Raw genomic sequence first — 15280 nt, 5'->3', positions numbered from 1 at the left:
GATTAAAGATAAATTGATAGATTAACTAGTTAGCTATAGAACAAGTAAACCATTCTTATCTGATTAACTTGAAAGTACTAAATAACAGTTATGGGATTTGATATACTATCTTTCAGTGATTACAATCAAAGTAGTTTGCATATTATTTGCCGATACTTTGTGAATTTGCATATTATATGGGAATTTGTATATTATTTGCAAATTTGCATATTATATGGGAATTTGCATATTATTTGCAGGTACTTTGGGAATTTGGTTTCTCTGGTTCACAGGTCACTGCATGAACCAGTAGACTTCTGCTCCACTCATCTAGCCATAGTAGAACCATGTCCCGGACATGCCTCTTAGCTCTCCTCTTTTTAACCTGTTACTTTAGGCTATTGAGCTGTCTTGCTAGGAGTATACTACTGTATAGTCTTGAATTTAAAAAAAAAAAAAAGATTTGTCTAATTCAAGTTTTTTTGTGTTTTGTTGGGGGGCAGGCAGATGGGGCAAATTATTTAAATATTTGGATCCTGCTGCTACTAAGAAAAAATGACCTCTCTTTATCAAAAGATAAGTATGATTAATTGGAAAGTGTATTACCTTCATTATCTACCTTCTGCTCTTCCAAGATTTGCTTGACGTTTGGAATTCCTGGACTATTAATCCCCCCACACTCTATCCCCGCCCCTCCCCCATAAAACATCAACAGACAACTGGGCAGAAAGCCCAACCCCTAGCATTATCGGCTGCATCCTGAATGTCTTAAGGCACTGGTCTCCAATGTGCGACCCCAGGGCCACATACGGCCCTCAAAGTCCTCCATTGAGGTCCTCAAACATTTGCTGAAATGCTCTTCAAATCCTATAAATGTGTTAATTTCAATCTTGACCACTTGACTTCAAACTACAACTGCACAACCAGAGGCTTGCCAAAGGTTAGCACTCCTTTTTAGAGTGATTCCACATCACATAATCAATGAGCGTCTAAAATATTCATTGAAAATAAGAGGAATGCTGTTGTGTGCTTTAAGGCTTCTTTTGGTATGTATTTAACATATTAATCTTGTGATAATCAAACTCATAAAATATTTAACTACTTCACTGACTGGGTTCTGATAAATTCATATAATCTCTAACTGTGATATTATATCTCTGCAGTTTTTTTAACTTAATATCCTGAATATGGTCTGTCCTGATGTCTCCCTTTTTCTTTTATACTGTGTTTGACTCCTGGCCATGATTCTGTAATCATGTTTGTAGCTGGAGGTGATAAATATATCACTTGCTTATATCCAGGAAAGAGAAATGACCATGTTACTCATTTTAGTGGTAATTCCTCTGAGGAAAGCCAACTTAAGAGCCTAAAACCTACTGAAGATATTCCTTTAGAAAACCCAATCTGTTCCAAAGTCATTGCCACATAAAGTAGAATTAAGAAGTAGCAAATATACTATGGATTTCATTTTTTTTTTTTTAAAAAAAAGGTCAAATAATGACCTAACGTGGAGATGGATGCACATGTGGCTGCAAAACATCCAAAGAATATAATTAACTCCCTCTCTTTAACCCCCACCCCCACACCCAATAAAAAAATGACTCATGGTGCTAGTCACCAAATCAGAAAAGAATGTAGTTGTGAACGTATTGTAAATAATAATAGCAGCAGGGATTCATTCACACCACAATGACAAAAAGAAATGTTGACAAAATCATAGAAAAAAACGGAGAAAAAATAAACCTCAATTGTGGGCTGCCGGGACTACACAAGTGCCCTAAGCCCCCCACATCATCACGGGTTTATAAAAAAAACTCCGTACAAATATAAATCACTTTCATACACTGAAGTATAATCTCAAAAGATTTTCAAAAGGTAAGTATTTTCAGAATTTTCAAAATATTTAGTGATTTAAATGACAACGTCCAGAAAGTGATTAAATTCCAAACTCACTACACTATGGCAATCAGCTCAGCTGTAAGTAATTCAGAACGGTTAAGTAGCATAGCTTGTAAGACCCGAGTATCAATATCTCTAAGAAAATATATCACTCATCTGAAGGTGAAACAATTCTTCGTCCCGACAGAAAAGGCTTTCTGTTTCGCCTGAAAGCAGGCTACTTCAGGGGATCCATGTTATATAGGTTACTTCCACGCTTCTTAGCAACACAACGAAAAGCTGGCTTCTCTCAAAATGGACCTGGGACTGCGAGACGCGCCCGACTCGTTCAAAAAGGAGGAAGGAGCCGGGCAACAGAATGAGAACAGCTCCACAAATGTTTACTGATAACAACGATTTCATTACAATTTGGAATCAGATCCTGAACCGTTGTTCCTTAGACTTAATGCTTTTACTAATTTAAACCTTACAAACTAAGATCAATGAGAATAAAATGATATATGAAGGATTATTAGAAGAGGCACGTAAAAATACTGATTTTGAAAATAAATTGGTTGATTCCAATTCTAAAATGGATAAGCTACGGAGGGAAATCAGGACTAATAAACTTAAAAAATACCAAAGGGATGAAAAAGATTACCAAACTGGATATGTATATAGGTGGATGAATACTAATTATAAAACCAAAAATGTTAGATTCACCACATCGGGAGAATCTTCAGAAAATCTGAATAGTGAAGGAACTTCTACGTCTGATGATCTGGATGGGGATCAAGGTCGGAACAGACAAATTACAGGCCAATTACATGGCGGCAGGGGCGCTCGAGGCAGAGGAGCACATCGATGCCGGACACGAACTCGACCCCAAAGGAAACAGAATCAATTGTGATTAATATATCTAACCGAAATTTAACAACAGAAGAAATAACTACGCTTTCAAAAGGTCTTACCTTTGTCCCCACGGTATCCCATAATGCATTTCAAGCTCGTATTGATTTAGAAAAATTCTTACGTAGACTTAATTTATGTTCCTTTTTTTATGAACATCCCATTGCTGAACCTGATACATCTTGTGTCCAATCTAAATCTAAATGGAATCCTCCCGGTCCTCCTAATCCTATAGTACAGGCTTTTAAGAATTTAATGATTCAGGATCTCCAACAGATTGATGAAAATGCTAAACATCATAGGAATTTCAGTAACTTGTCTCCTGCAGAATGGACAGCTTTGCAACAACTGAAGAACGACCCTACAATAGTTATTAGGCGAGCTGATAAAGGGGGCGCAATAGTGGTATGGGGTTTAGATTTATATATTGCAGAAGCTAATTTTCAACTTTTCAATATAGATACCTATTTAAAATTGGATTATGATCCTTCTGTGGAAATTTTTTAAAGTATTGCTCAAATTAGCTCTGAAGCTTTGAAACAGGGCTTCCTTACAAAAAATGAATTTATGTTTCTTACTCCTCAATACTTTAAGGTCCCTATTTTTTATTTACTCCCCAAAATCCACAAAAATACGCAGCGACCCCCAGGACGTCCAATCGTTTCTGCTCGAGACTCCCTGCTTGAAAGGACAAGTAAATATATTGATAAATTAATTTGTTTCTTGAAAGATATTAGATCATACATTCAAGATACTACACAGTTCCTCAGAATGTTAAATGATCTGGAACCTGAAATTCCAAAAGATTGTATATTGGTTACATTTGATGTATGCTCTTTATACACAAGCATACCCCAAGAAGAAGCTCTTCAGGTTTTAGCCAAGTTATGGAATCCTCAACTTAACCCTGATAATTGTTTTGCACAATTTTTGAAAGAATTATGTGCCATAGCTTTGAAGAATAATGATTTTATTTTTAATGGTGAATTTTTCAAGCAACTTTCAGGTATCGCTATGGGTGCGTCATTTGCCCCTACTATAGCGAATTTATACATGGCTTGGTTCGAGGAGACATTTATTTATAAGTTAGCAGAATTTCAATATATGCTGAAATGGTGGCGTTTTATAGACGACGTATTTGCTATTTGGGTAGGGACCCTACAACAACTCCAAGAATTTACCTTGCTACTAAATCAATGTCATGAGACCATTAAATTTACTATGTCATATAGTAAAAACAAAATTAGTTTTTTGGATGTATTAGTGCAATGGGACGGAACTTATCTGGCAACATCTATCTTTCGAAAAAATACCAATAGAAATACTCTATTGAGATTTGACAGTATTTATCCTGCACACTTGAAGACTAGTATCCCCTTTGCCCAGTTTTTAAGATATCGGAGGATATGTAACATGAAAGAAAACTTCCTTCAAGAAGCTAAAATATTGGAACAAAGACTATTGTCCAGGAATTATCCTTTTCTAATAATTAAAAAAGCGAAGAAACGGGCATTGCATAATCCTAGAGATATTTTATTGGATTATAACAAATCTCAAGAAAAAATTGATTTGATCCCATGCATAATTAAACAAACTTGCACATCTCAACAGATTATTAAGAGATATAAAAGACATCTTCCATTGCTTAAAACACTTCCTTGTTTTGAAAATAAGAAATTTATTTTTCCTCAGTCTAGAAATAGAAATCTGAGTGATTGGTTATGCCATACATCTAAAGAAAGATTTGATATCGATAGAACGGAAACCAGGACATAGCCCATGTGGACATTGTTCGAATTGTATGGTTATGGCTATGATCTCTAGTTTTATTAACCCGAATGATGGAAAAAATTATGTTTTACGACATATTTCTACATGTCAAACAGCCAACGTCGTGTATGTAATACAATGCCCCTGTGAACTGTTTTATGTGGGCCAAACATCACTTATCTTTACTATAAGGCTAACAGAGCATAAAAGCTGCTTAAATACACGTAAAGTTACAGCCCCCATAGTGGCTCATTGTTTGGATTTCAAACATAAATTTGAAAATCTGAAATGTTGGGTTATTGTGAAAGTTGTTCCATCTTTAAGAAGAGGAGATATCAGGAAGTTGTTGTGGCAGAAAGAACAACAATGGATAAATCGCTTACATACCATAGAACCGCAGGGTTTAAATACAGTGTATGAATGGCAACCTTTTTTGTGAGAATGCAGTTTATTTTTCATCCGGATTTTCTATATTTTGCGTAATGTTGTATATCCTGGTGCTTAGCCTATTACACATTACGTTTTTGTGATGATGTCATGACGCCCGGCTCCTTCCTCCTTTTTGAACGAGTCGGGTGCGTCTCGCAGTCCCAGGTCCATTTTGAGAGAAGCCAGCTTTTCGTTGTGTTGCTAAGAAGCGTGGAAGTAACCTATATAACATGGATCCCCTGAAGTAGCCTGCTTTCAGGTGAAACAGAAAGCCTTTTCTGTCAGGACGAAGAATTGTTTCACCTTCAGATGAGTGATATATTTTCTTAAGAGATATTGATACTCGGGTCTTACAAACTACGCTACTTAATCGTTCTGAATTACTTACAGCTGAGCTGATTGCCATAGTGTAGTGAGTTTGGGATTTAATCACTATCTTATAAGACATTTCTGGACGTTGTCATTTAAATCACTAAATATTTTGAAAATTCTGAAAATACTTACCTTTTGAAAATCTTTTGAGATTATACTTCAATGTATGAAAGTGATTTATATTTGTACAGAGTTTTTTTATAAACCCGTGATGATGTGGGGGGCTTAGGGCACTTGTGTAGTCCCGGCAGCCCACAATTGAGGTTAATTTTTTTCCGTTTTTTCTATGATTTTGTCAACAGTTCTTTTTGTCATTGTGGTGTGAATGAATCCCTGCTGCTATTATTATTTACAATACGTTCACAACTACATTCTTTTCTTAATTGAATATGATTGTACCTCTATTATATTTAGTCAACAAATCAGAACATTTGCAAAGAGGGTGTTTCATAGCTGTCATCTAGGTATGACCTGGGTGGCATCAGGGGAGATGTCTCTTGGTGCAATAACAGATAGCAAAATGATTCATCTGGGCTTCCCAAAACATACCCAGATTTAAACCTGTTTTTAAAGCAAATAATGAGAGGAATAAATTGTCTATTGACCCACTAGTGATTTTTTGTTGGAGATTGGCGAACAAGAAGAGAGCATTTGTCTGAGTTACTTTTACTAAGGCATGCTAGCCGTTTTAGCATGCGCTAAATGCTAATGTGTCTACAGACTATAATGGACACATTAGCGTTTAGCGTGTGCTAATATTTAACATGTGCTAAAACGACTAGCATGCCTTAGCATTGGAGCTTTTACTGTAGTGGCCTGTGATTATCTAATGCAGCTTGTCAAAAGGGGGCAATAATAATAATAATTTCTTCCATGTAAGAAAATAGTCTGGTTCTGGCCCAGGCTAGTTACACTTAATAATTACATTCAATTAACAATTGTGCCTACCTTTGGCATACTATGTCAATTGCTATATATCAGTAGTCTCAAATTTGCGGCCCTCTGGCCGCATGTGGCCCACAAGGCACTATTTTGAGGCCCTCAGTATTATAAAGAATGATTCTTTATGGAAAACTTTTGCCAGCGGTCGCTGTAACCTCATGCAAGCGCTTTCCTGCATCTATACGTGATTATGAGGTGGAATGGAGAGGACAATCGTGTACAGACGCAGGAAAGCACTTGCGTGAGGTTACTGCAGTGAGGCGAGCAACGTTCCAGAACGTAAGGTAACCATTGGAGGCAGTGCAGTTTGTGCGTGTGTCCGGTGCTGAAGGAGGTGAGAGCTGAAGGCAGTTGCGGACATGACCGCCGGACACTTAAGGCACAAGTTTTCCATAAAGAATCATTCTTTATAATACTGAGGGCCTCAAAATAGTTGGTCCAAAATCTTGTCTCTTGCAGTTGATACTTTGATAGTTTTTCACTTTCTGCATGTTGCACTGCTTTCAGCTGTACTAGCTGAAATTATCAGAAGCAATTTTAAGGGATCCTACAAGGCCCATTATTATTAAAATACCAATGCTTTACCTATCACATTTGTAATTTTTGAATTAACAAAATATTATAACTGTTATAATCTTTCGTTAATTAAAAAAAAAAAAAAAGATGTTAAAGGAAAGATGTATAAACTATAAAGAGTTTTACCTCATGCAAAGTTGTAATTTCTTTAATAAGGCATTAACTATTTTTTTTGCGGCCCTCCAAGTACCTACAAATCCAAAATGTGGCCCTGCAAAGGGTTTGAGTTTGAGACCGCTGTTAGATATTTTGGCTATAGAAGAATGACTAGGGGCTCCTTTTACGAAGGTGCATTTGGGCCTTAACGCACGGAATAGCGTGCGCTAAAATGCCGCATGAGCTAGCCGCTACCACCTCCTCATAATTAGGTGGTAGTTTTTTGGCTAGCGTGCGCTATAGCACTTGATAATCCAGTGTGTGCGCTAAAAACGCTAGCACACCTTCATAAAAGAAGCCCTAGGTGTCTCTCCTGCTCTTTGAAGATAACATTATTAAGGTCAAGGGGTCCATAAGTATCTAGCGGGAGCAGAGGAGGTACTGGAAGTAATTTCATCAGTAGATAGCAGAAATCAAACTTATACTGGGTTTTACTAAATTGCAGAAGAGCTTCTTACTGCGGTCTGGTGAGGTAAATGCTCTGACGCTCATAGGAATTGAATGAGCGTCAAAGCAGTTACCTCACCTTAGCTTGGTAAGAAGTTTTTCCTTGGTTTAGTAAAAGGAGCCCTTATTGGTGAATTAATTTTTCTCCTTTTTTCAAAATCTTAAATGAAAGAAGAGAAACAAATCAAAAATAAGTGTTAGCATATCCCCATTGTATGGTGGGTGACATTTTTGAATAGGAAAGGTATTTGAATGCTTCCAATAGCCTGTGAAATTCAATATTATATCTTGCCTGACTATTTTAATGCTTTTGTATGATTCTTGAAGAGCCTGGCTCTTCTATTTCATTTTAGCAGATTAATAAGGCCGCCTATGGGGGAGAACTGGGATGGACTGCCTATCAAATTATACACTCTTAAAAAGGTCAAACCAGTATAGAGTATAATTTATAGAATTTATGAGGCATCAACGTCCTAAAATATATTAGCAAGAAAAAAAAAACCTATAATGAACAGAGAATGGCACATCCTAAGAATCTATTCTCTTTAATGATTGTAACAGGAATAGTGTACTGTCCATTTATATTCAATTATAATTGTTTGAATTGTAATATTGTGGTTCTCCTACTATTTCAGACCCCAACAGAGTTTATAAATGACATGGCTGGATAACTATTTGCAAAAAGGTTGAGTATTTTTTTTTTTTAAAGTGCACTGATGTACAAAATGTACTTTAATTCCCTTTAGAATTCATTTTTGAAAAGAAAAAAAAAAGTGTTACTATTAAAGATATCTAAGGCTCCCTTTTATCAAGCTGTGGTGTAGAGTGTTTTAGCCCGGCCAGTGAGGTAAATGCTCCAGCACTCATAGGAATTGAATGAGCTCTGGAGCATTTACCTTGCTGCCCTGTGCTAAAACGCTCTGCCGCAGCTTGATAAAAGAGGGCCTAAAGTCTTCCAAAGCTAGTTTTAATATTAGCTATTATAGTTGCAAACAGTATTATGAATAACTTAGATTCTTTTGTTCTCTGATCATGACTATGTACCTTTTACAGGAGTAATTTTATAAAGCTTTTTCAAACATGAAAAACCTGTTCCACACACAGGAAAGACCTTAATAAAATGTGTGACCTCATATACAGTATATGTAAGAAGTACCCAAGTTGAAAGTGTGCTCCTATTTTTCCATATTCTACCACATACACAGGGTGTGGAAAAAACAGGATCCCCGTCATTTCTCCAAATAACCCATTTTTGTCCTACTGCAGCAGAAACGTCGCAGCCCATCAGGCTCCCAAAACAGTTGAGTTCTTAATTAATGAAACTTCTTAAGGGTGAATTTATCAAGCAGCATATTAGGGCTTTAAGTTGCACTAAATGGCTCTTACTGCGACTTAAAACAGCCCTAACACTGCAGGGCCAAAAATTGTGCGGCGATATTTAGGTCAGCATGTATTACTAAATAATGAGATGCAAAACACACAGCTATTTTTTGTATCTCATTATAATGCAAATTGCCTAACACAACTTGAGGTGATATACTGCAGGTCATGCTAGGACCCCAAAACAATAATAACATAACCTTAGCTCTCTTATGTTAGTATTTTAAACTTGCATGCACTGGGTACATAAATATTAGTCTTTGTTATAGAATACCCACTGAGGGGGTATACTAATAACTGGGTGTAAGTAGCGTACAGCACATTAAGTGGGAGAACCATCTATGCACTGCCTCCTCCGCCCCTTACAGTTATGTGCTATGTAAGCTAAGTGTGCATTTGCAGAATAATGTGTAGGTACTATACCAGCATTTGCATTAGTATGTATGCACATATACACATAAATGATAGTTGTCTAAATATTTAACAGTGAAACATGCATAAATGAGAGTGTCTAGATTATATAATTGCCCTTTAAATGCATGATAGCTAACTCTTATCAGTTAATATGTCTCTCATATCTGTTATGTTAACAATTAAACTGGGGAAAGTTATCATGAACTGCAAGTTGCACTCCATACTTATCCCCTGTCCTGTTCTCTGCAATGCAGTTAATTGAACTGGTCTGCTCCTCCCAGAGAGCTGAAAATTCTAACTGTAGAGAAATCTAGCCTTACTCTTGTCATCAGTTATAAGATATCTGGGTATAAAGGTTGGCTCCCAGGGAAGTATTCAATTGTTGCCACCTATTATAAGCTAAGACTGTTAAAGTGGCTTAAATTTTATTTTCCCTGAGGATTTTAGATGTGAAACAGTTGATAGTTTGAAATGGGATAGATTACTGCAATTCTGTGTATCTAGATTATGCATGCTACTTGGTTAAAAGCATTTCAGTTAGTGCAAAATTCTGCAGCCTATCTTCTGGTTGACTGTGGAACATTTCTCCAAACTGGCAGTCAGTTATAAACTTTACATTAAATGTATATCTAGCAACATTTTCAGCACTTTTAGGTGGCATGACACTACATAATTGAAGAAAAATTTGGCATTTAATAAACCAAAGCAGCGGATGTTGGGAGTCTAACAAATTGGTGGTTCTGTAAGACTATTAAAACTGCAGGCATAGAAACATGATGGCAGATAAAGGCTAAATGAACCATCTAGTCTACCCATCTGCAGCATCCACTATCTCCTCCTCTCCCTAAGAGATCCAACATGCCTGTCCCATGCTTTCTTTAATTTAGACACAGTCTTTGTCTCCACCACCTCTACTGCGAGACTAAGCGCCACTTGAATTATAATATATAATATACAGTATAATATAGGGTGGACTTTCTTGTTTAGAATTCCCTTCTTCAGGCTTCTCATTTAAAAAACTGATTATGCACTTTTAAGAATGAAACTGAAATCCCTTTTATTTGACTAGTTGCCCATTTGGAGAATGACCTATAGGGACAAAGGCCCTTATTTTATAAATGGTGCCTAACTCCTAGGTGCCATTAAGTGCAATTGTCAATCATCCACTAGATGCCATTTATAGAATCACACCTAGTAGCGTCTAAACAGTCTTAGGCTCTCGTAGGCATTGAATCCTTATGTGCAATGCCAGCACTAACATACTAAACGAAATAGCCCCCTTAAAAACCCGCAGAATTAGAACTACAAATCTAGAGGGATGGTTCGACTCTGAGCTGCTTCTAGTTAAGAGGGACCTAAGAAAATCAGAAAGACTCTGGATTAAATCTGGAACCCAAGAACACAGAGCTGCCTGGAGACTAAAACTAAAAAACTATAAAAACCTCTATGCCCTCAAAATCGGAAACGTCACAGCTAACAGTAGTAACCTTTTCAAACTAGTCAACGACCTCTATAATCTTGAGACCCTCACTGACAACCTAGAAGAATCCACATTAACCGCTAACACCCTAGCAGATTTCTTCAACTCCAAAATACAAAAACTAAGATCTTCGATAACTGCCCCAGCCATTCCCCACGAGTCCTTCCCAACCCTCCTCGACACCGACACATCAAAACCGGACCAAGGGTACAAAACGGACCTAAACTAGAACCATTTCTCACCCATTGACTGGCAAACCTTCAGCAAATACTATAACAAATATACTAACTCCTTCTGCAGACTAGACACCTGCCCCCCAAACGTCATGAAAAGGGCACCGATCCACTTCAAAGCCAATATGTTGGCCTGGGTAAACTTCTTACTATCCACTGGAAATTTCCCTCCTGAGCAAGGTCAAATCACAATAACTCCTATTATAAAAAACACTAAAGAACCCTCCAATGCCCCGTCTAATTACAGACCCATCGCGAGTATCCCGCTATTCACCAAAATAGCAGAAGGGGTGGTAAATGCTGAACTCAACACATATCTGGAAAAATTTAATATCCTAAATGTAAACCAATCGGGCTTTCGTTCAGACCACAGCACCGAAACCATCATAGCCTCCCTACTCGATCACCTGCACACACTCTTTAGCCAAGGCTCTAGCGCCCTGATCGTGCAACTTGACCTGAGCAGTGCCTTCGACCTCGTCGACCACACCATCCTCCTTGATTGCCTTGAACACATCGGCATCTCCGGCCAGGTCCTAAACTGGTTCCATGGGTTCCTAAAAAACAGATCATACAGGGTGTTCAAGAATGACTCTTACTCATATAGCTGGGACAACTCCTGTGGTGTCTCACAGGGTTCCCCTCTGTCCCCCACCTTGTTTAACGTCTACCTTGCCTCCCTGGGATACCTCCTCCAAAGCTCCAAGCACAAATTCTTTATCTACGCAGACGACATTACAATAGTCGTCCCACTAACCAATTTCACCCCAGAGTTGCTCTCCTCACTCTCAAGCTTACTTAATCAGATAGAACTCTGGATGTTATCCTTCAGATTAAAATTAAATCCCGACAAAACTAAATTCTTCCTAGCCACCCCCAATGACAAAATCGAACACACCACAATTCAAGTGAACGGTTCAGCCTTCCCCCTTGAACAAACCTTAAAAATACTGGGAGTCACGCTAGACAAACATCTATCCCTAGAGAAACACACTGATCTTACAGTCAGGAAAAGCATCTCAGTACTCTGGAAACTCCGCACCATAAAAAAACACTTTCACGACTCCTTTTTCCGACTGCTGGTACAATCCTCCATTCTCAGCATCCTGGACTACTGCAATATTATCTACTTAGGCGCCACAAAAAAAACCATCAGGAGACTAAAACTAATTCAAAACACCGCTGTCCACCTTATATTTGGCCTGAATAAATGGGAACACATCACCCCTTTCTATCTCAAACTTCATTGGCTACCGTTTGAATCCAGAGTCATATTCAAGTTTGCTTGCTTCTGCTACAAAACAGTACTCGGTTTATCCCCAACCTACCTCAACCCTCACTTCAACCTGAGTTGCAACACTAAGAACTCCCGCAGAATTCATCTGTTCGCCTTCCCCTCACTAAAACTATGTCACCTCAAAAGATTCTTTGACAAAACCTTCGCCTTTCAAGCGGCTAAACTGAACCCATGGCTAGCCCAAATGGTGCTCGAGGCCCCCACCTACCTCAACTTCAGAAAGCTACTCAAAACTCACCTTTTCCACGGACACAACCCCTGACACCCCATCCTCTACAATGCACTGAACTCCCCTCTCTACTATGCACTGAAATCCCCTCTCTCTCCTTCTTACTGTAATATCCCTTCCCACTACCCTCAATCTTTTCTTCCCTTCTCCAGCTAACCTTAACGACATCATTCTATGTCAATTGTTCTTTATTGTTGTTATCTGTAAATTCTGATAAGTTGATAATTTGATAAATTGCTGTGAACCACCTAGAACTCCCTGGGTATGGCGGTATACAAGAATAAAGTTATTATTATTATTATTATTATCTAGGCCAGAGCTTTATTGGCCTAAATAAATGCCCCAAGTTAGTTGCTTACTGATGCCTAAGTCAAACCATGGCCAAAATCCACCCCAAATCTGCCCATACCATGTCTACTTGTTGATACGAACCTCGGCATGGACCCCTACCTTAAAGTGGTAAGCGCCTACCGAGTTAGGCTCCTATCTGCTAATTAATGATTTTTTTGGTTGGTTTTTTTAATGGTGCTTTCAATTATCAGCTCTGATTAAGCCAATTAAGAAAATGAAGTTAGGTGATCTAGGCGCCTAATTTTAGGCGTCATTTATAGAATAGGGGCCAAAATGTTGCAATGATCGCTCCTTTTTTTTCTTTGTTGAGGGTTTTATAACAAAATGTTTTTATTATCTGTTTAGTTGTGTAGATTTCATTATCCTTGGTTTACATATGTAATTTGTTCTATTGACATACTTGTGAATTTTTTAATGCACGCCTTCTTTGTGCTGTGCTCTTAGGGTAAGATTCTTTAAATGGTGCCTAAATCAGCATGCACCTTGAAAAAAAGGCACCAGCCGCGTGTTATTCACAGGTGCTATTTACAGAATTGAGCCTTACGACACCTATCTCAAAACTTAGGAACTGGTAATGTAGGCCAGGATTTTACTGGCCTATATTGCAGGTGCCTATATTCTTTTCAGAACTGTGCCTAACGCCACCTATCTCTGTCTCCACTCCCAAACACGCCCAAGTAGGTGTTAGGAGCCATATGATAGGCGCCTACCTTTTATAGAATTTGGTAGGCACTTAGCAGCCAATTATTTTTTTTTCCAATTATGAGCATATTAAAGCTCATCTAGATAATTAATGAAGGTGCTGATTTAGGTGCCTAGCAGCGCCTAATATAGGCATCCTTTATAGAATCTGGCAGTTATTGTTTTTATTGAGTGAGCTGAATGTAAGAAATATCAATTAAACAGTTCATAGACAACAACGCGGAAGACAAAGGTGCGTGCTGACAACTGAGCGCAAGACGGAGGCGCGCGCCGAAGAAAATTACTGTTTTTAGGGGCTCCGATGGGGTTTTTTTGGGGGGAGCACCCCCAGTTTACTTAATACAAATTGCGCCGGCGTTGTGGGGGGTTTGGGGGGTTGTAACCCTCCACATTTTACTGTAAACTTAACTTTTTCCCTAAAAACAGGGAAAAAGTGAAGTTTTCAGTAAAATGTGGAGGGTTACAACCCCTCAAACCCCCCACAACGCCCCCACAACGCGGCATGATCTGTATTAAGTAAAGTGGGGGGGGTTCCCCCCCATCGGAGCCCTAAAAACAGTAATTTTCATCGGTGTGCACCTCCGCGCTGCACTCAATTGTCTGCTTGCGCCTTTGTCCCGGCTCGCTTTTGACCTGACACCCAATTAAACAGATGAATTAGAGGATAAGAAAAAGCTGCGAGTCAACTGTTTCACCCTATTGCCAATATGATGCATGGGACTGTTGAGAGCAACTTTCAGAGAAGCTGATGGAGGATGGAGGGCGACAATGCTCTAATGACCATGACCAAAAAGAACTACATACGAGGAAGTGCTGAAAAGTTATCAGCTCAACCAACCAACTTCCTGACTTCTGAGCGTTATTTGCCTCTGTAGCTGAAAAGAGTATCTTATTTTGTTAAGTACCAATTTGCAGAAATGAAATTCTTTGTTTTGACATGGTTTCAGATCATCGATTGACCCCTATTCATATCATTCTCTTCTTGGTTGGGCTGAGAACTTTTCAGCACCCTCCTCGTACAGTAATATGTAACTTATTCATTTCCCCTGTCTTTGACGAAGCTTTAATGAGGTATAAGTACCAAAAATAATTTCTGACTCATCTGCCTGAGGGGTATCCATAAGAGTCTTGTGGTATCGCTAATGCTGTAAAACACCTTGGGATTTTGTTTTATGAAGGGTGCAATGCATTTAAGACGAACTAACATGCAAATTTTTCTTCATCAAGCCGTCAAATGTGGAAAAGCACATTCTGTCCATTTAATGGGTCAGACAGATAGGAAATAACTATGAGATAATGTGATGAATAATTTGAAATCAATCAAGAAATAAAAACATGCAAACGAGGATGGATGAAGAATGCACTTTTCCCTAATCTTATTATAAGTGTTGCAATGAAAAACGGTTTCATTTTGTACTATTTTATGGCTCTTGCTTTTATCTCCATCTTGAGAATAGATTCATATTCCACCAATTTTTCTTTGTTATGAGAATGAAGTATGGGAATTTAAATATCTCATATAGTCTGTAAGTGATTGTGTTCTGTATGCCTTTGACCTTTTCAATACGCTGCGTCCTGATTGTTTGCCATCCTGCTATATTGCATAAAATACATTAGATATTGGAATTCTGATTCTGTGGTTTGAACAGGTCAAAAGATGTAACAGACATAGAATACAGCATACTGATCTACTGCTGTGATAATATCAGTGCCCACCAAACTTTCTCACTACCGTT

This window comes from Geotrypetes seraphini, chromosome 5 (genome assembly GCF_902459505.1).
Source record: "Geotrypetes seraphini chromosome 5, aGeoSer1.1, whole genome shotgun sequence".
In the NCBI taxonomy this organism is placed as follows: Eukaryota; Metazoa; Chordata; class Amphibia; order Gymnophiona; family Dermophiidae; genus Geotrypetes; species Geotrypetes seraphini.
This window is presented reverse-complemented; position numbering follows the sequence as displayed.